The sequence below is a fragment of the Lithobates pipiens genome, unplaced genomic scaffold (genome assembly GCF_037356315.1).
Source record: "Lithobates pipiens isolate NorthernLeopardFrog02 unplaced genomic scaffold, aLitPip1_a1.2 Scaffold_25, whole genome shotgun sequence".
In the NCBI taxonomy this organism is placed as follows: Eukaryota; Metazoa; Chordata; class Amphibia; order Anura; family Ranidae; genus Lithobates; species Lithobates pipiens.
In genome coordinates, this window is record NW_027507787.1 from 208,282,080 (window position 1) to 208,304,419 (window position 22,340).

The 22,340-nt window shown below is 44.5% G+C and overlaps 1 protein-coding gene across 1 annotated transcript in view; it reads right to left on the reverse strand.

The window, feature by feature from the left end:
* The window catches only part of CUNH10orf90 (chromosome unknown C10orf90 homolog), a 323,122-nt gene that overhangs the window by 124,234 nt on the left and 176,548 nt on the right, over positions 1-22,340 (reverse strand). The window lies entirely within an intron of this gene.

Below are 22,340 nucleotides of genomic sequence, written 5' to 3' on the forward strand. Positions count from 1 at the left end.
ATATTTTCTGCAAAATAATATATATAAAAATCAGAGTTTATCTGAAAAGGCCTGGTAAATGTTGAAGAAGTTACGTTTGGCTCTGAGAATCTGCTTTTGTTAGTTTTTGGCATATGGACCAGGATTTTGGCAACAATCCTAACATGGAAATACCAGATAAAATTGGTAATAACTACAGTATGTTGGTATAAAGGTCCTTGATTTGGGTTATAGCTAAGGTTAGTGTTAGGTTTTCACTGATTAAGTGTTATGTATTAGGGTTAAGGTTGTGTGTTAAAGCCCAAAAGCAAGAAATTTAACATCTAAAAATTCACTTTCTTAATAATTATCTTTTAGACATGTAGTGCTACCCTCTGAGGAATAACGTGATAGATGGGTCCTTCTGACTTTCCACAGTGATGATTTTTCCTGCCTGTCCCCAAACCTGCCAACACACACATGGTAGCGCAGTAGGCTTTAAGCCCTGTGGATGAAGGTTCTGGTTAAATAATTACAACAAATTTAATAACTGACTGTAGAATCTAACACAGAAATAATCTCAACAGTAATTTCTGGACACAATAATGCTACAGAGAAACAAATTCCTAAGTATATGGCCCAACTGTAAGTAGAAGGCTCTATCTATGCTGCTGGCCAGTAGGGTTGTAAAGAGCCAGCCAATGTTAGGGCCCCTAGTCTTCCTGTTGGAGCATAAAATTTGAGAATAGTAAACTCAGTTGGCCAAGAAGTCTCTCACTACAGAAGTTTGTTCTGATCGGCGAAAGGTACGATGGGCCCCCTCAAACCAGCATTCATTCAACAGTAAGACTATATGGTCCTCTGCACCAGGATTTTGTAGTCTCACCCCTAAAGGTCCTTGATATTGCTCATAGCTTGAGCCTTACCCTTCTCTGGAGTCTTGTCCCCGCTAATGACAGTCTCTGGGCCACTTGTAGTCTCTCTACTCAGAACATACACAGCAATTCATTGGGGACATTCCCTGCAGCAGTTTAGCTCTCCAGCATAAACCTTAAGCCAGCACAAAGCAGTGTTCTGAGCAGAAGAGTACAGCCAAATGGGTCAATGAGTTATACCCACAAGGAACCACAAGTGCTAGAAGCCCCCATGTGCAAGGGGCTTAATGTTTGGTTTTTATTCTTGTGCCCTCCTTTTCACCTAAAGGAGGGTGCAGATTATCATTTCACGGACTGTAAATCTGCCTGATCACTTTTGGGCTCAGCTCCGTCATTCCCCAGCTGCTGTGGCCACAAAGCAGTTAATTAAACACAGTTTGTATTTTATCAGCTCTGGGGGCTTAGAACACACAATGGCTAGTGGGTTAAAAGTCCCTGTCTCCCTGGTTGTCTCATCTAAGGACAGTCTGATCGGTTGATCTCTGTCATGGGGGGGACTTCTCTTCTCCACTGCTCCAGCAGAAGGGCCATTGAAGATGGCCTCTTGGAAGCATGGTAAAGACCTTGCAGCCCAGCCAGCAGCAGAAACCCTTTTAGTGCTCATTCACTCTAGGCTCTTTTCAGCTCTTTCTTACATTGCACTCATTTTGAAACCTTTTACAACTAGCTCAGCACAGTCCTGGCAGCGAAGTCCCCACTCTCCCACTCTACAAGTTGCTCTCTCTGTCTCAAACCTGGGTTCTTCCAGGGCACAAGTGGGCAGGGTTAAAAGACAGCCACACGAATTCCTCTTTTAGTCCTCCACAAAATGGCTATCACCCCTAGTGTATTGAGGACACTTCCTGGCACTGGTGGGTGGGGCTAAATGTCTAAGGGAGCTGCAGCCAATTAGGTGTCTCCTTCCTCCTCCCTGCATTGCCCATCACAAGCAGGGCATTGATCTGCAGGCAGAAAAGATGTCTTGCTGCATGGCCCTAAAGGGCCAACAACCATGCTACAGACAAATTAATTACAGCCATTTTCAGCCAACCTCCTACCCATGAGAGACTGATAACCATCTATTTATTCAGCTGTCAACAGTTCCATATTTTTACATTGTAGCCAAACCCCCGTAGGGCCAGCTGAATATTGTGGTTTACCTGTCACCCAGCCCGGCATCCATCTCTCAGGCACTCAGAAACAGAACAGTACATGAGCTTTGTTTTTTTGTTTTTTTTTATTATTGAAGAGATTGACCTTGGATGGGAAAGGGAAATTATGGGATGCCCAGAAAGATTCAGTATAATTTGCTTGGGACTACTACATACACTCCTGTATACACTCCAGTCTTCTCTCCAGCACAACTCTTGCTTAAGACTTTTTTCCCTTACTCCTCCAGCACTTCACATGCTGCAGACCGTAACGCCTCCTACTGATCCTAGTAAACCCTCTTCAAGCCCTGCCAGCCCTTTCGGCTGCAGCTGCCTCTTTCCACTGCCCTTCCCACAGTCCACTTTTCCAGTTCTGCACTCATCTTAAACTGCAAACTCCCAGTTCTCTTAGGTGTGCCTCCCCAGTCCTCTCAACTATGCTTCACTCACCAGCCCTCCTGGCTGTGACTAGTTGTCCCCTCTGGAATCTCTTAGCAGTGCTCTTTCTCGCTGTCCTCTCTTTGCCCTCTCATGTGCCTCTCCTCCAGTATCTCTTCTCCTCCTGGCTGCACCTGAGCCCAGGCCCAAAATCACCCCCCCCCCCCCAGACTGGGGAGCTTTCTGTGGGCCCTGACAGGCTCCACACTCTCTCCCTCCAGCTCTTCCACCCGACAACTCCTCCCCAGCAGGGCTGACCCTGGGTATTTAAGGAGGCCTGCCAATCCAAGTTGGAGATTGGTCAAGGCTCCTCGGAATACCCCAGGCAGCTCCACCTTTCCTCTCCTCCTCTCTTACTAGTACCTTCTAGAAAGAAGAGGGAGGTGACAGTGATGCTACATGTGAGTCACCCAGCCCTACCCTGAGCCACTTCCAGCCCAGAATAAAAACAAACTGGCCTAAGTACTAGCTAGGCCTGCCTAAATTTTCCTACTCGAAAGAAAAATCTAACCTCTAGCACCTACCTAACTAGAGGGTGCTACAACATCATGATAAAAAGTATACCGCACTTAATGCTAAAAAAAAAAAAAAAAAAAATGACATCCGGGTAATAAATGAAAAAAATATGAAACTAAACCAAAGCACCAAAGGATGAAAGTAAGTGAAAAAACCTCATGTATGTGTTAATATGGATAAAGAAAACAAATTGCTTTACCACATAATTAAAGCAGCTGCAGTGTGAAATTGGTGTGAACAATTAATAAATGATAAAAAGTATACCGCGTAATGCAAAAAAAAAAGGTAATAAATGATACACTGGTAATAATTAATAAAATTAATCAAACAGTCCCCAGTGAAAAAAAGGTGCTTGTGCTAGTGAAACAATATCCAGTGCTGTGACTTGAAAAATAGGTGGATTATTCTGTGCTTCTTAAGTGCTTTAAATAGGGTGCCCCCCTAATAGATGTGCACTATGAATATCCTCTGGACAATTGATTGGCAGCGGTGAATGTTCCTCATATGAATATATATAATACAAAAAGCCTCATTGCGCAGTACCGTTGATAAAGAGCTTTTTATTCCAAAAATATAAAGATATTGAACTAAGTAAATCTGAGTAAATCTGTGAAATCCACCTGGTTGATTGATGCAGCTGCTGGCTCAGTAAATGCTTGATTTCCGGATTGAATGTGTAGGCGGAAGTGTGTCACAATAAAATGTGAGTTCAATATCTTTATATTTTTTGGAATAAAAAGCTCTTTATCAACAGTACTGCGCAATGAGGCTTTTTCTATTACCGTATATACTCGAGTATAGGCCGACCCGAATATAAGCCGAGGCCCCCAATTTACCCCCAAAAAACTGGAAAACTTATTGACTCGTGTATAAGCCGAGGGTGAGATATGGCTGTCCATCCCTGTGTGTCCGTCCATCCCTGTGTGTGTGTCCGTCCATCCCTGTGTGTGTGTCCGTCCATCCATCCATCCCTGTGTGTGTGTCCATCCATCCATCCCTGTGTGTGTGTCCATCCATCCATCCATCCATCCCTGTGTGTGTGTCCATCTATCCATCCATCCCTGTGTGTGTGTCCATCCATCCATCCATCCCTGTGTGTGTGTCCATCCATCCATCCATCCCTGTGTGTGTGTGTCCGTGCAGCCTTGTGTGTGTGTCCAGCCTACCTGTGTCCCGAGCCTGTGTCCCGAGCCTGTGTCCCGAGCCTCCGTCCCGAGCCTCCGTCCCGAGCCGCCGTCCCGAGCCGCCGTCCCGAGCCTCCGTCCCGAGCCGCCGTCCCGAGCCGCCGTCCCGAGCCGCCGTCCCGAGCCGTCGTCCCGAGCCTCCTCCGTCCTTCCAGGATCGCCGCTCTTCTCGGCGGCCATTCTAAAATTCAAAAGCCGCGCCTCCGCCTTCGCCTGTGATAGGCGGAACACTGAATTTCCCAGCAGCCTGTGTTCCGCCTATCACGGACATCGTCTCATCCTCGTCCGTAGTACGAGGATGAGCGGATGTCCGTGATAGGCGGAACACTGACTGCTGGGAAATTCAGTGTTCCGCCTATCACAGGCGAAGGCGGAGGCGGAGGCGCGGCTTTTGAATTTTAGAATGTCCGCTGTCTGTCTGCTCGATACGCTGATCGAGCAGTCAGACAGCGGTGACTCGAGTATAAGCCGAGGGGGCACTTTCAGCCTCAAAAAAGAGGCTGAAAATCTCGGCTTATACTCGAGTATATACGGTATATCTATTTATATGAGGAACATTCACCGCTGCCAATCAATGGTCCATAGGATATCCATAGGGGTTGCCCCACACGCGCATTTGACCTAACTAGCGATAGTTGGTCCACTCCCAGGGGTGAGTGCATATCTATTAGGGGGGTACCCTATTTAAAGCACTTAAGAAGCACCAAATTATCCATCTATTATTCAAGTCACAGCACTGGATATTGTTTCAATAGCACAAGCACCTTTTTTTTTTACTAGGGACTGTTTGATTAATTTTATTAATTGTTACCAGTGTATCATTTATTACCTTTTTTTTTTGCATTACGCGGTATACTTTTTATCATTTATTAATTGTTCACACCAATTTCACACTGCAGCTGCTTTAATTATGTGGTAAAGCAATTTGTTTTCTTTATCCATATTAACACATACATGAGGTTTTTTCACTTACTTTCATCCTTTGGTGCTTTGGTTTAGTTTCATATTTTTTGCTACAACATCATGCCCACTAAGCCAACCGTGTCATCCTCAAAGCCCAGACCTCAATCCAATAGAAAATATGTGGTCAGACCGCTGTTCACAAGCGCAAACCATCCAACTTGAAGGAGCGGTTTTGCAAGGAAGAATGGGAAGAATGGGCAAAAATCCTAGTACTAAGATGCAGCAAGCTCATAGAGACTTATCCAAAGTGATGTGGAGCTGAGATAGCCGAAAAAGGTGGCTGTACAAAGTATTGACTTTAGGGTGGAGAATAGTTATGCACATTGACTTTTTCTGTTATTTTGTCCTATTTGTTGTTTGCTTCACAATAAAAATAAATATAGACTTCTTCAAAGTTGTGGGCATGTTCTGTAAATTAAATGATGCAAATCCTCAAACAATTCATGCTAATTCCAGGTTGCGAGGCAACAAAACACGAAAAATGCCAAGGGGGTGAATACTTTTGTAAGGCACTGTACATCAGCTAATGTCAAACAAGCTTTTATCTCAGTGTTTTCTTTTTAATGCTTAATACTTTTCCCAATATTTGTTCATGAGGGCAAATTTCGGGAATCATTCAGCAAGCTCAGTTTAACAATTTGTATTTTCTTCCTGTTGCCAAGGGCACATTTACAATTCTCTGGACTGTTTATCACGCACATTAGCTACATTCTTGCATAATAGACCTTACTAAACTTGTAAAAGCTAGTATTATATTATTCAAAATAAACTATAATTGTATCATATAAATGTTTAACAGCTATCAGTAGCCATAAACATCTAGTAGCCACTATTGGTTATATCCAACGCAATGACATTGACAGTAGCTATAGCTCACCAAAGTGTTGGTGGTGAGAAAGTACTGTATGCATTCAGCACCCGCAATGGAAGGTGGCAGTGATTATACATGGCCTTTCCTCATTGTAAATTTGGTGTGGTATAACTGTTATATGGCAGCAAACAGAATGAAATTATTGCTAAGGGCTATTTTCATACCCTCTGTCTGCTGTTTATACTACCATAAAAACTGCCCTGCTGTCAGATGTCTGCATATACTGCTGGAATCATATAGTTTATGTGAGTATACATGAGAACTCTCTGACATTCAGTTGTTGGATTTTTGTGCATAATTCAAGGTCTTAAGCCCCATACACACTATCAGTTTTTCTGCTGAGTTTTTCCTTCAGATTTACCAAAACCATATAATAGGAGGTCAAACCTACAAGTTTCAATTTGTATGCAATCAGGCAGGCCCTTGCACTACATGGTTTTGGTAAACCTGAAGGAAAAACTCAGCATAAAAACTGATAGTTTGTATGGCGCTTTAGAGTTTTCAACCTATTCTTTGGGCAATTCCTGCAAACTACGCTAGGAGTTTCTAAATACATGAAAAATGTTATGTTAAAGAGGAAGTAAACTTCCATCTAAGTTTTCCCTATAGGTAAGCCTATAATAAGGCTTATCTATAGGTAGTGTAAATATTTCCTAAACATACACCGTTTAGGAGATATTTACTGTACATGCAGCCGGTGAAATCACTGGCGCATCCACTATGAAGGAACGTCCACCTGCGCTGTTTCTTCAGAGCCCTATGCCATAAACAGCGGCTCCCGCGTGCATACCAGTCACAAAACCTTCACCTCAGTCTGAAGTCCAGAGTGCTCTGGAGCAGGTTTTCATGAAAGATGTCTCTGTACATCGCTGCATTCATCTTTCAATCGATCCTGACTAGTCTCCCAGTTCCTACCGCTGAGAAACATCCCCCCCCATGCTTCACTGTAGGGATGGTTTGGTTTAGGGTATCCCCGCGCTGTCGTCAAGGGCCTAAACTATTTAAAAGGATAGGTTGCAGCAAACTACCGACAGGGGTATGAACCCTAACCCCCAGATAATAAAAGTGAAAATCAAACAGATGGTGTTGCGCTACCTGAACTAGATATAAATATAAATATAAAGAGCCTAGTACTGGAAAAATTAAAATCTAGCTATAAATCAACTAGCCTATCTTAAATAGAAATTAAGGTGCCTTGTGCTAGTGTATTATAAAACTTAAATTCCAGAAATCATGTGTTTATATATCAACATAAGTAACTAAGTAAAAGGAAAAAATATTCCATAAAGTGCAAATGTTAAAACGTGCAATTCATAGTGCATGAAAAAATGATAAAATACAGTCTTTAGTGAAATTAAATAAAGTGCCAGTGATAGTTGGTTCCGTAATCTTCTTAAAAAATATAAAAAAGTTGTTAAATATGTATATAAGACAGTCTATATAAAAGCTGAAATAGGTGCTCAGTGACTTGTTCAGTGCTTCTCAAAAAGAAAAACAGGTGCCAGCAATCGTGTTGTAATTTCTGTGTCTCCAGTATACACGGCACACTAAGTGAAATGGCCCCTTACCTTACTGCTGTAAGGTAAACAGCAAATCAAGCAGCAAAAACAAGGGTCCAGGGATTCTATCCCAATTCCTAGCAGGTGGATATTGGTCCCCTCAGGTAGGTATTTTTCCTCTCAGATAGTTTCCATATAGATCTTTGGCTTCAGTATAGCTCCCAGAGGTCTGCCGCCTCGCCGTTACCAACCATTTCCCCAACGCTACGAAACTCCACCACACAGAAAGGCGCCAAATACAGCTGGCACCTGTTTTTCTTTTTTGAGAAGCACTGAACAAGTCACTGAGCACCTATTTCAGCTTTTATATAGACTGTCTTATATACATATTTAACAACTTTTTTATATTTTTTAAGAAGATTACGGAACCAACTATCACTGGCACTTTATTTAATTTCACTAAAGACTGTATTTTATCATTTTTTCATGCACTATGAATTGCACGTTTTAACATTTGCACTTTATGGAATATTTTTTCCTTTTACTTAGTTACTTATGTTGATATATAAACACATGATTTCTGGAATTTAAGTTTTATAATACACTAGCACAAGGCACCTTAATTTCTATTTAAGATAGGCTAGTTGATTTATAGCTAGATTTTAATTTTTCCAGTACTAGGCTCTTTATATTTATATTTATATCTAGTTCAGGTAGCGCAACACCATCTGTTTGATTTTCACTGTAGGGATGGTATTTGCAAGGCGATGAGCGGTGCCTGGTTTCCTCCAGACATGGCGCTTGCCATTCAGGCCAAAGAGTTCAATCTTTGTTTCATCAGACCAGAGAATTTTGTTTCTCATGGTCTGAGAGTCCTTCAGGTGTCTTTTGGCAAACTCCAGGCGGGCTGTCATGTGCCTTTTACTGAGGAGTGCTTCCATCTGGCCACTCTACCACACAAGAATGATTGGTGCAGTGCTGAAGAGATGGTTATTCTGGACGTTTCTCCTCTCTCCACATAGGAACACTTGAGCTCTATCAGAGGAACCATCGGGTTCTTGGTCACCTCCCTGACTATGGCCCTTCTCCCCTAATTGCTCAGTTTGACTGGGCTGCCCGTTCCAGGAGAAGTCCTGGTGATTCCAAACTTCTTCCATTTATGGATGATGGAGGCCACTTTGCTCATTGGGACCTTCAATGCTGCAGACATTTTTCTGTACCCTTCCGTAGATCTGTGCTTCAATACAATCCTGTCTCGGAGGTCTACAGACAGTTCCTTGGACTTCATGGCTTGGTTTGTGCTCTGACATGCACTGTTAACTGTGGTACCTTATATGGACTATGCCTTTCCAAATCATGTCCAGTCAACTGAAATTACCACAGGTGGACTCCAATCAAGTTGTAGAAACATCTCAAAGATGATCAGTGGAAACAGGATGCACCTGTGCTCAATTTTGAGTGTCATGGAAAAAGATGTGAATACTTATGTACATGGGGCTGGCTGGCCCGAGGTGACGCAACTGAGGGGATGGGCCCAAGCAAATTTCGGGGCCTACTGATCCAGGGATGGTCCGGTGCCATCTCATCAGAAGGGAGAGACCCAGCAACTGAAGAACCTCAGGGGAGGAATCTTTCAGGAGAAGACCGTGCACAAGGCTGGTTTCTCTGAAGGAGCCTGGAGACTTAGTTGAAGGATACAACCTGGATCAAGACTCATACGGTATTGCCGGATTGGCTGAGAGAACCTGGTACCATATGTCAGTTCTTTAAATTTATCCACATCCCTCAGTAATGCTCAAGTGTATCTCACAAGTCTGTGGCAGAGACTTTACCGAGCATCCCACTGGCTGCTAGGCCTAGTGAGAGAGGTTTATCCAGGGGTTGATGAATCCAGTTGTGGAGCAGTTTTATTCTCTGGATCCTCTTAATACTTTCACCTTGCAATTTAAGTGCCTGAACTCACCCCTAACCCTCTACCCTCTGTTAAGAGACTGTTTTTTTTATAAATAAATATCCCAAAAGAGGATTCAGTGTCAGGTCATTCTTTGGGCCATTTACCATGGGATCCCCAAGACGGAGAAGCAAGCAGGTGAGGTAATGGTAAGCCCAAATCAAACCAGCAGCTCCTTCGGGGGTCAATGCTACATAAAAAAAAGGTGGAAAAGGTGAAACACTGTGAATACTTTTTGGATGCACTGTATATTTATGATGTCATAGAAAAGTATATTTCAGTATGCCTTCTACAACCAGGCACTGACCAGTTAAAGAGGTAAAAAAAAACAAAAAAACAGATGTAGTGGCTGCATTGGGTTTCTTTTTTTATGGCTTGTTTTCCTCTGTTTTCACCTGGTGATCTGGGCAGTAACATCCTGAATTAGCATGCCTCCACTCTGGATGAAGGAACACAGGGGGCACATTGTAAGTCTGGGGGGAGGGAAGTGTTAGATGTAATAGCAGATTTAGAGACGCCAAACAAATTGAAGCCAAACTCCAGCTCACATTTTATAATCAATTACAGCATTTTTTTTCCATTTTGGGTAAACATGGTTTTACATGAACAAATAAAAGCTGATCATTGTAAGTACCCCTGCTGGTGTTACATTGTTTGTCTCATCCCCGTAAACTAATAGCTCTGGAAGAGAGCTTGTCTTTTTTTTATAAACAATAGACTTACTGCCTGGATCACCAGATGAAAATAGAAGAAAGAAAGCCTAAATAAGAAAACAAATGCAGCCATCGCATCCAACAATTGGTAAGCTGCAATATAGTAAATGTTTGCTTTTGGGATTAATATTGCTTCAATGCCAACCTTTATGAAAACAAATCTGAAAAATACTCAAAATAGAAGAGTAGAACTACACAGAAGCCCACTATATAGTAGCTATGTAGTAGGTAAAGCTAAAAAAGAACAACTGCTTTAGGTGAATAGATATGCAGCATACAGGCTGCAATTTCTCTAGAGAAGCCTCAGCCCTCTGGATTTTTTTTCTCTATCCTTAGCCTAGCTTCCACTTCGCTTGCACTTTGTGTTAATTTTAACTTAATTTTTTGTCTGGTGATTGTAGTGTGCTGAACTGCATAAAACATAAATATTTTATTTTAATGCAGAGTCCATTAGAAATATAAATCCAGAAAAGCAGTTTTTCAACTTTGAAAATATTTACTTTCGGACTTTCCTCTTATAAAGTCGTTTGATATCGACACTGTTCACATTTTGCTAGACACAATCCCACTGAAATATATGAGCTGGGGCTTGGTCTGAGCGTGGAAAAGAATGGCTGCCTAATCCCAGAGCTCCAGCAGCCAGTGGGACACAAGACAAGCGTATAGAGCGACCCAAGCCGACAAAAACATGGGGAAGCCCAGGAACAGCTCTGTCTCCCACTCACGATCCCCACAAGCATCATGCACACAATTAAGCCGCCAAATACCAGAAAATGTTCCAGACCTCCAACATGGCAGCATCTTCGCAGAACAGCACACAGGCTCCCGGCCACACTGCAACCCAGCAGAGTCCAAGCTCAGAGGCACTGGTCAGCGATCTTCGGCCACCAGCACCCCCAGCTCAGCACACCACTCCTAGTCTGCACAACCTACAATCAGTGGCAACAGACATTAAGGAGAGTCTCTCGGCTGCATTCTACGCAGCTTTCCCTGATCTGTGCCATGATATTCAAACCATAGCAGAGAGAGTACAGGAGGTGGAAACAGTCACATCTCACCATGAGGCACACATATGGCAGCTCCACACAGTACAGGATGCCCATACATTCCAGATGAGAGAGTTACAAAGACACATGGAAGATTTAGATAATAGGGGTTGAAGAAATAATCTCAGTGGAGTCTGCGGAGTGCCTGAAACAGTGGAGCAGGATAAAATTCAACAAGTAGTCACGGCCATCTTTAATTACCTCCTAGACAGACCCCCTGCCACTGAGATTGGGATGGAAAGGATTCACTGGGCAGAGAGGCAGAGATACAGATCCGCCAAGGGACATTGTATGCTGTTTGACTAGCTTTCGAATTAAGGAAGATATTCTTAGAAAGGTGTGCAACAGAATACATAACTCATATGAGAGTGCAGATATCAAAATCTTTCAAGATCTGTCCAATATCACTCTGCAACATCATAAAGACCTGAGCCCACTTCTAGGCGTCCTACAGACAAGGGGCGCACACTACAGATGGAAATTTCCTTTCTGCCTCTCTGCTTCACTGGCGGGCAAAACAGAATTACTAAGAGTACCGGAAGACCTCCCTCACTTCTGCCAGACCCCGAACATCCCTCTTGTCTCTATACCGGATTGGTACAGTGAATTCTGCAGACCCTCAGCATCCAGAGGAACTAACGGCAAAGACCAGATGGACACCCAGACCTCAAGACACAGACGCCACAGATTGCCACGGCATGGCTCACCCTCCCTTGCTAGCTGTAGACCGCTTTTCAACTCCAGCCCTACTGCCTCTCCAGCACACCGGTGATCCAGACAGGCATCATAGATCCTATCATGATATGGCACTCCGATCTGCAGTTCAGTTTGTTACAGTTTTTTTTTTTTTTGCATATAGACTAGCATTGTCTAACCTCCCATATTTCTTAAGTGACATGTACCTACACATATGAATCGCCAACTTGCTATAATATATGATACCCGAGTCTACCTTTATAGACATTAAGATCAGAAATGGCATACAATCTCTCGGATGCCTCAAATCCTCTAGGAATATAGGCTCTACAACAAGTGAGAGATACTCTCTCAATACCCAACTACAGAGAAAGTCACTGGAAAACAACAGCCCTACAGTCTGCTAGGGAGATTTGTGAAACTTGTGACACTCCTATTATAACGTAGTACAAATTAATACTCGGTATTAAGCTTATGTGGAAGTCAAATATTGGTTTGTTGATATATGTATGTAGTCATATTCCTGCCTTACACTTCCGGCATGAGAAGCTGCTCCTCGGTCGTGTATGCAGAAATGACTTCACTTCCCCTCTGGTCCCAAGGACTCAGACTGTATGTAAACAGGCTCATATGTACATGATATCCATATACATAGTTAGAACCTGCCCTGATTTTGGGCATCAGATGGATATTCAGGATACATATTAAATGACACTGTCTCCTTATTTTAGACCAGGTAATACTAGGTTAGGATGAAGGATTTCCTTTCTTTTATAAATGTACAGTAATATGCATGCCTTCTGGACTTTAACAAGAGACATTAGCTCCCTTAAAGACATATTGAATCTCAATGAAACACCATTAGGGACATACGCTATTACCTGACTACTGTATCTCTTACCCATTGATAGCATGCAAAACAACAACATAAACCACACCCCCATCGGGGGAAGCTAGATAACGCTAGAAACTTAAACTTGTTCTTTGGGAATTTGTATCCATGGATCCTCATCTCTTGTCTACGTCTCTTGTTGTCGTCCAAAGGTAAATGCTGAAGAAATGTCTGATCCTATGGTAGTTCAATGTTTTAATGTTTAGGCTTGAACCTTAGACTTGTGGGACCTATGCTAGTTTGGGTAGACAAGGTCATCTGCTCACCTGATAATATCCCCTAGCTAGCCACAGCTACCTACTACCTTTGTAGACAGACTACGTTTACCCACAATGGTCAGTAACCCCATGGACATTTCCCGGGGATTTACCCTTTACTGCCATTGATTTTTTCTGGATTTTCCCACTCCTCCCTCAAGTCAGAGTAGCAGGTACTCCCCTGTCGTCAGAACAGCCCTTCCTTGTGCCCTACCTATTCTCCCAACCCCCCACACCAGGCTCACATTTTTCCATCTTTTGTAACTCCGCCCTCCCACTTTTTTTTTTTCTTCTTTCTTTCCGCCTCCTACTCATGGTTTTCGCTCTTGGACTAATTTGATTACAGTATCGTTGGGCTCTCCATTGATTGCTTCTGCTTTATTGATAGAGTCTGAAAAACAAAAAAATTATATCTAAAGCCTTGAAATTAAAAATGCAAGGTCTAAATATACCAGAGAAATGATCTAAGCTTTTATTGCTGATGAAAAAGTTAAAAGTTGATGTGGTATTCATTCAGGAAACTCACTTCTGCAGCAATAACATACCAAAACTAACCAATCAGTACTTCTCTACAGCATGCCATGCCACCAACAGTGTAGCAAGGACCAGGGGGGTCCTTTTGATTTTCAAAAATCTCCCCATAACCATAACAGAGGTCATGTTCATATTTGCTAAAAGGTAATATATATTATAGACCTATTACTCTAGCGAACCTATACTGCCCTACCTCAAAACAGGTAACATTTCTGGACTCAGTAGTAAACCACTTAACTGCTTTCCAATGTGCTTGGAGGGGACTTCAAAATTCCACTACAACCCCTCTTGGACACTTCCACTGGCAAATCTTCACTACCATACAAGACCCTCACACACATTCACCTTCTCTTACAAAACCTTTGAGTACATGATACATGGTATACTCTTACCCCTGATACTAGAGATTACACCTATGTCTCTGCACCCAACAATAAGAATTCCAGACTGGACTACTTTTTTATATCACAAGCACACCTTCGTTACCTTTCAAAATGTGCTATCGAACCTATGCTTTTATCAGGTCATAGCCCGATAACCATGACTCTAAATTTTCTGGAACACCTGCCATGCGCCAAGCATTGGCGGTTAGACACCTCTCTTCTTACTGACAAAATGCAACTATCAAAAGGTATCTACATGCCTTCAGACATACTTCTGGGAAAATGCAGATCCTGATATATCCCCGGTCTCTATTTGGGTAGCGCACAAATGTGTTATGAGGGAAGAAATAATAGCACTGGCCGCATGTAGACGGAAGGAAAAACAGGCCCATGTAGCAGACCTAATGAAACGTATACAGACACGAGCAATGCAAACACTACAGGAATTGCTCTTAGTCAGGAAGGAACTCCCACATGAACTAGATCACATAGTTAGACGCCAATACGTGCTGACCAAAAAACTGTTCTATGAGAGTGTAAACAAGAGTGGGAAATTACTTGCTCGGTCCCTTCAGTCGAAAAAAGCCACCACAAACATCCAACACATCAAATCCTCAGAATGTAAACTTCTTGCATCTACAGGTGATATAGCCACGCAATTTGTCCCATTTTACTCAGACTTATATAACCTGAAATTGCGGAAATTGTATCCCTTCACATAGCACATATCACAGTGATTCCCAAGGAGGGTAAGGACCCTACACACGTAGCCAATTATAGACCGGTCTAGTTGATCAATGTTGATCTAAAAAGTTTTGCAAAAATTCTAGCGAATTGTCTCTCCTCCCTTATGCCACTTCTCATAAGCAATGATCAGGTTGGTTTCATCCCGGGTAGGGAAGCCAGGGATAACAGGGAAATACCCTGAAAGCCCTTAACCTACAGTACTGGCTCACTAAAACCACAAAACAAGGGGTTCTTCTTATCATTGGATGCGGAGAAGGCATTTGACAGGGTGGCCTGGAACTATATGCAAGCTATATTTCATCCTTGCGCTATATTCTAAGCCAACTGCTAAAGTCAGGGGCAATGGCTGCCTGTTGGATGCCTTCTCCATGTCTACCAGCACTAGACAAGGGTTCCCTCTTTCACCACATTTATTTGTTCTCATCCTGGAACCTCTACTGAATCGGCTCAGGTATAATCATAATATCAAAGGGATAGATGTCATGGGGCACACATATAAAATTGTGGCATTTGCCGATGATATCCTACTCTTTCTCTCTAATCCACAACTTACCATTCCCAACTTACTTAAGGATTTCGCACACTATACCAACTTGCAAATTAAGTTTGCTAAATCATTTGCTCTAAGCCCTTGTACACACGGACGGAGATTCCGACAACCAAATCCATCGGAGTAATTCCGACGGATTAATTCCGGAAGAGGTCTGCAAGTGATGTTGCACACACACGGTCGGACTAAGTTGTCGGAAAATCCGATTGTACATAACATGATGACTTTATTTCGTTACGACAGGACTACGTTCAGGCTAGTAGCCAATAGCTTTGGTCTAGGAATTTGATCTGAGCATGCGTGGCACTTTGTCCGTCGGAGTAGGCTATGCATGATCGGAGTATGTCCGATAGGAGCATTTTGTCTGAAAATTTTACCGGCAAGTTGGAAAACTTGGTCCGTCGGATATTCCGACGGAAAAAGTCAGATGCAGACCACACACAGTCGGAATATCCGACAAAACGGTCCGATAGGAAACATTCCATCGGAATCTCCGACCTTGTGTACAAGGGCTAAACGTGACGTTACTTAAGTCCGAGGTGCATGCATGCAAATCTAGCTTCCCCTTTTCATGGCAGAAGAGATCCATCTCTTACCTCAGAATCCAGCTTCCATCCTCCTTATCTGACCTTTACATGCTTAACTATGTCTCACTACTGCGTAATATCTAACAAGACCTCCAGGCCTGGCACAAGGGGCTTTTCTCTTCGTTCGAGCGGGCTGCTATTGTGAAAGTGAACATACTTCCACACCTCTTATACATTTTACAAGTAATCCCTATTATCCTACCTAAAGCATTCTTCATAGCATACTGCAGAGCCTGCACCCTCTTCGTCTGGGGACGGAAACGTTCTAGAAAAACCGGACATTTATAAATATTACTTGGCATGCTATGTCACGAGAATAGTGGACTGGAATGTACACCGCACCACAAAAGCCTGGGTCCTTCTAGAACAAGAAAACTTGACAGTCCCCCTGAACATGGTTCCATGTAAGCACAATGTAACTGTGTGAAACGCGTCTACCTTCCACTTGCTATCATCCTGTGGTGTCTGTCTTTTGAATTTTATGGGATGGTTGATAAAAGGACTTTTGGTACTTTCCGATGTGCAGCCATTCTTTTTTCTAAGTATTCCAAATGCCTCTTATTGGATTAGTTATACCATGGTCACTTGAATTTCCCTATTTGCTTCCTGCTGCACTGTGAAATCTGGAGAAGGAGCAAGCAAACATTCCATTACACATCTAGTGAACATCACTTCAGGAGGTCTTAAGAGGCTTCACTTGCCTGCACAGTCTTGATTGGCGCTGTTGAGATCATGTGTTTTATATGGAGCAGCTAGCAGTGAAATAAAGCCTCTGTCAATTATCCCTGCTAGAGCCGCCACGCATCATGATGTGGTAATCAGAGACACAACATGTCAATCAAAGTACTGGAGCTGCCCCTAAAGCTGCCAAAAATAGTCATGTGGGGCAACTTGCAAAGGAACAAGTGGGAAGTGGATGGCATCTTTACTGTAAACATGCAGAGCATACGCAATAAGGTCTGATTCACACCTATACAGGTTGTAGTTTGCATATTCCAGGTGCATTTTGCATTTTTCAATACACATTTTTGATCCATTCTAAGGCCGCGTACACACGGGCGGACTGTTCGCCCAACCTTGTCCGCTGAACAGTGTTTGGGCGGACAGTCCGCTCGTGTGTGGGCTTTCAGCGGACAGTTTCAGCGGACAGTTGGACGGACAAAGTCTTTCGGAAATTCCGAAAAACTGTCCGCTGAAACTGTGTTTGAGCGAACAGTCCGCCCGTGTGTGGGCTTGTCCGCTGTACTTTCGAAATGAGCGGACTGTTCCCGCTCGGAAAGTCCGCCCATTTCGAGCGCGTGTACAGGTAGGCGGGGCCCGCGAGGGAGACGTCGCGGGCTCCGCCGCCTCGAATGGGCTTAAAGGGGAACCCCAACGCCGAAAAAAATCGGCGTGGGGGTTCCCCTCAAGTCCACACCAGACCCTTGTCCGAGCACGCTACCCGGCCGGCCAGGAAAGGGGGGCGAGCGAGCGCGCCCCCCCTCCTGAGCCGTACCAGGCCGCGTGCCCTCAACATGGGGGGTGCCTTGGGGAAGGGGGGGGCCGCGCGGCCCCCCCACCCCAAAGCACCTTGTCCCCATGTTGATGAGGACAAGGGCCTCTTCCCGACAACCCTGGCCGTTGGTTGTCGGGGTCTGCGGGCGGGGGGCTTATCGGAATCCGGGAGCCCCCTTTAAGAAGGGGGCCCCCGGATACCGGCCCCCCACCCTATGTGAATGAGTATGGGGTACAATGTACCCCTACCCATTCACCTGTGAAATAAAGTACAAATAAAAACACAACACAGGGGGAAAAAATATTTTATTGCACAGCCGGGGGTCTTCCGTCTTCGGGGGTCTTCTCGCCGGACTCCTCCGCTATGTGTGTGTAGCTCTTTTGCCAGCGGAGGAGTCCGGCTTTCTTCCTCCCCGCCGCCGGCCTCTTCTCCCGACTTCGGGGGTCTTGTCCCCCTCTTCGGTTCTTCTGCCGGGCCACCGCGCCTGGTCCGGTGGCCCGGTCTTCTGTCGCCGTCTTCCGTTCTTCTGTCGCCGCCTTCGGTTCTTCTGCCGGGCCACCGCGCCTTCTTGTAGCTCTTTTACAGGCGGTGGCCCGGTCTTCTGTCGCCGTCGCCGCCTTCCGTTCGTGTTCTTCTTCTTGTTCTTCTTGTTCTTCTCCTGGAGATGTTGACTCGACGAGCTCTCCGGCCGGAATGCCGGGGACGCGCTGTGCGGTCACTTATATAGTGACAATGGGGCGGGGTCACATGGTATATGTCACATGGGTTGGTCACATGGGTTGATGTCACATGGGGACTATGACATCGTAAGGGGGCGGGGTCACCATGTGACATCAACCCATGTGACATATACCATGTGACCCCGCCCCATTGTCACTATATAAGTCACAGCGCAGGGCGGCTCTGGCATTCCGGCCGGAGGGAGCGACGTGTCAACATCGCCTGGAGAAGAACAAGAAGAACAAGAAGAAGAACACGAACGGAAGGCGGCGACGGCGACAGAAGACCGGGCCACCGCCTGTAAAAGAGCTACAAGAAGGCGCGGTGGCCCGGCAGAAGAACCGAAGGCGGCGACAGAAGAACGGAAGACGGCGACAGAAGACCGGGCCACCGGACCAGGCGCGGTGGCCCGGCAGAAGAACCGAAGAGGGGGACAAGACCCCCGAAGTCGGGAGAAGAGGCCGGCGGCGGGGAGGAAGAAAGCCGGACTCCTCCGCTGGCAAAAGAGCTACACACACATAGCGGAGGAGTCCGGCGAGAAGACCCCCGAAGACGGAAGACCCCCGGCTGTGCAATAAAATATTTTTTCCCCCTGTGTTGTGTTTTTATTTGTACTTTATTTCACAGGTGAATGGGTAGGGGTACATTGTACCCCATACTCATTCACATAGGGTGGGGGGCCGGTATCCGGGGGCCCCCTTCTTAAAGGGGGCTCCCGGATTCCGATAAGCCCCCCGCCCGCAGACCCCGACAACCAACGGCCAGGGTTGTCGGGAAGAGGCCCTTGTCCTCATCAACATGGGGACAAGGTGCTTTGGGGTGGGGGGGCCGCGCGGCCCCCCCCTTCCCCAAGGCACCCCCCATGTTGAGGGCACGCGGCCTGGTACGGCTCAGGAGGGGGGGCGCGCTCGCTCGCCCCCCTTTCCTGGCCGGCCGGGTAGCGTGCTCGGACAAGGGTCTGGTGTGGACTTGGGGGGAACCCCCACGCCGATTTTTTTCGGCGTTGGGGTTCCCCTTTAAGCCCATTCCAGGCGGCGGAGCCCGCGACGTCTCCTTCGCGGGCCCCGCCTACCTGTACACGCGCTCGAAATGGGCGGACTTGCCTCCGCCTTACGTGGGCGAGTCCGTTCATTTCAAAAGTTGAGCGAACTGTTTGCCCAACCTTGTTCGTCAAACAGTCCGCTCGTGTGTGGGCAAGTCCGCTCATGCAAATTTTGAGCGGACTGTTTGATGAAACTGTTTGCCGAACAAGGTTGGGCGAACAGTCCGCCCGTGTGTACGCGGCCTAAGTCTATGAAACCAAAAACCAGAAAAAAGTCCTTGGCCCTTTCCATAAAATGCACAGGTGTGAATATAACCCATAGGAAAGGCTGGATTCACACCTATGCATTTTTTGTGCTTTTTGCATTTTGCAGATTTGCACTACAATCCATTTAACATGGTTTCCTATGGAACACATTCTGCAGTGCAAATCTGCAAAATGCAAAAAGCACTAAAAATGCATAGGTGTGAATCCAGCCTAAGGAAGTGAAAGGAAACATCCAAGGTCAATCAGGTATTTACTAAGGTAGAGAAAGTGAAAGGTGTTTTTTTTTCATACAAATGCACATCCGATGCTGATCTCCTGCACAGTGTAAGGCCTGGTTCACACATATGCATTTTTTTGTGCATTTTCAGTTTTGCAGAAACACACTACAGTCCATTTAACATGGTTTCCTATGGATGTAGTTCACATCTGTGCATTTTATGGAAAGGACCAGGGACTTATTTATGTTTTTTTGTTCCAAAGACTTCAATGGATCAAAAGCGTTTATTGAAAAATGCAAAATGCACCTGCATAGATGTGAATCGGGACTAAAAGAGAAAGCCACCCAAATTACTTCTACTAGAGAGCCAGCAGCCTGCAGAGAAAAAGTAAACTACTATGGTGGCTGGAAGTTTGCTTACATGCGGTGGCCCCCTTAAATATAGCACATCATTTATTTACATATTTTAAAATAACAAAAACCCAAAACAACTGTGTGTGAGAATTATGGGGGTAGAAAGGTAAAATTCATATTCCGTAAACAGGACTTGGCTAAAGGTGATCCATCAGTCAGACACTGCTTTCCACAAGTTAGTAATCCATCTCATACACAGCATAACACATTTCCACACTGTGCTACTCAATGTGAACTTCGAAATGCTGGAAAAATGGATCACAGAACCATTTTATATTACTTCCAATATTTTCTCTTTTACTCCTTTACAAAGTCATTGTGACACTTCTTAGGAAGGTCAATGAGTCAACATATGGTGCAAACCCAAGTTGTCTGGTTGTCATTCTACTGAAAATCCAGTTCACATGTCGTTCTACCTACTGGCCATATAGTAATACCAAGTCAAGCTGTGTGTTGGTAATGAAAAGGGACTTTAAAAGAGTATATGAATTCTTTTTAATGGGAAAAACATTTATGAATATGTTTTGGCTTGTATCCAAAACATACGGTAGCATTCCAAGTATACTAAAGAGTCACATAGGATCTGTCAGATATCACATACCTGATGGTAATATACAGAAAAGAGAATGCAATTACCAAAAAATATTGCATATTTATGAGTAAAATTCCTCAAAATCTTAAATAGCTAGATAGATGTTTATGAACCCAATTGTGAATAGAAAGCTTAGTTATAAAAGTGATATCTTGTGGTACACCATGACTGTGATAATTGCCTGGTCTCATACACGGCCACTATAAAAAGGGTATGTAAACCTTAAAGTGGTAGTAGAGTCTGCTATTTGATTTATTTGTAGGGATGGTCCAAAAAGTCCCCGATTCGGTTCGCACCAGAACATACGAACAGGCAAAAAGTTCTAGCGAACATGCAAACCCTATTAAAGTTCATGGAACACGAACATGAAAAATCAAAAGTGCTAATTTTAAAGGCTTATATGCAAGTTATTGCTATAAAAAGTGTATGGGGACCCAGGTACTGGCACAGGGGACATGTATCAATGCAAAAAAAAGTTTTTGAAACAACAGTTTTTTTTTAGGAACAGTGATTTTAATAATGCTTAAAGTGAAACAATAAAAATGAAATATTCCTTTAAATATCATGCATGGGGGTCCCCTTAGTCTGCCCGTAAAGTGGTGCATCTGTGTGATGTGTGGAACAGTGCTGCAAAAAAATTACATTTCTAAAGGAAAAAATGTAATCCAAACTTGCCCGCAGCTGTAATGTATTGCCAGCTCCCTGAAATATAGATGAGAAATGGCAATATATATAGAGAAAAATGGAGTAGCCCCCCCCCCCCCAGTCCATACCAACCCCTTTGGATCAGGTATGGATTTTAAGGGGAACTCCATGCCTGAAGGTCAGGATAGGGGGGGGACAAGCGAACACCCCCCTCCTGAACCATACCAGGCCACATGTCCTCAACATGGGGAGGGTGCTTTGAGGTCTCCCCCAAAGTACCTTGTCCCCATGTTGATGGGAACAAGAGCCTCTTCTCGACAACCCTGGCCATTGCGCGACCCCCAGATCATGCCCCCTCCCCTTATGTGAATGGGTATCGGGTACATTGTACACCTACAATTCCTTTATTAAAAAATAAAAATAAAGGGTCCCACAATGTCCATCCATCTTCAATCACGCTGCGCAATGGATCCGAAAAAAAAAAGAAAAGAAAAAACTCTGCCTCCGTGGGAGGCTTCCTAGCGACTGCTGTCTTACGCTTTGACAGCTCTTATATAGGCAAGGGCGGGCCACTTGCTGACGTAAACAGATGACCCCGCCCCTCTGACGTCACATGACATCACATGACATCAGAAGGGGGCGGTTCACTTGGTTACAGCACCGAGTGGCCTTGCCCTTGCCTATATAACAGCTGTCAACGCCAAGAGACAGCAGTTACCGGAAGGCCTCCCATCAAGGTGGAGCTGTTTTATTTCTTTCTATTTTTCGGGTCTGTCAGGCAGCGTGATTGAATATGGGTGGATTTTTCTTTTTTAATAAAGGAATCGTCAAAAACTGTCTGTTGTGGTTTTTACTTTTTGACATTTTTTGTTGAATGGGTAGGGGAACAATGTACCAGTTACCAATTCACATAGGGGAGGGGCCGGGATCTTCACAGTCCTCTTCTACACATACTGGCAGCTGTCGTACTCTTCACACACCGCTCCTCTACATACTGCCAGCTCTAATATTTTTCACACTCCTCTCCTGCACATACTGGAAGATGTCATACTCTTCACACTGCTCTCTTGCACATACTGGCAGATGTCATATTCTTCA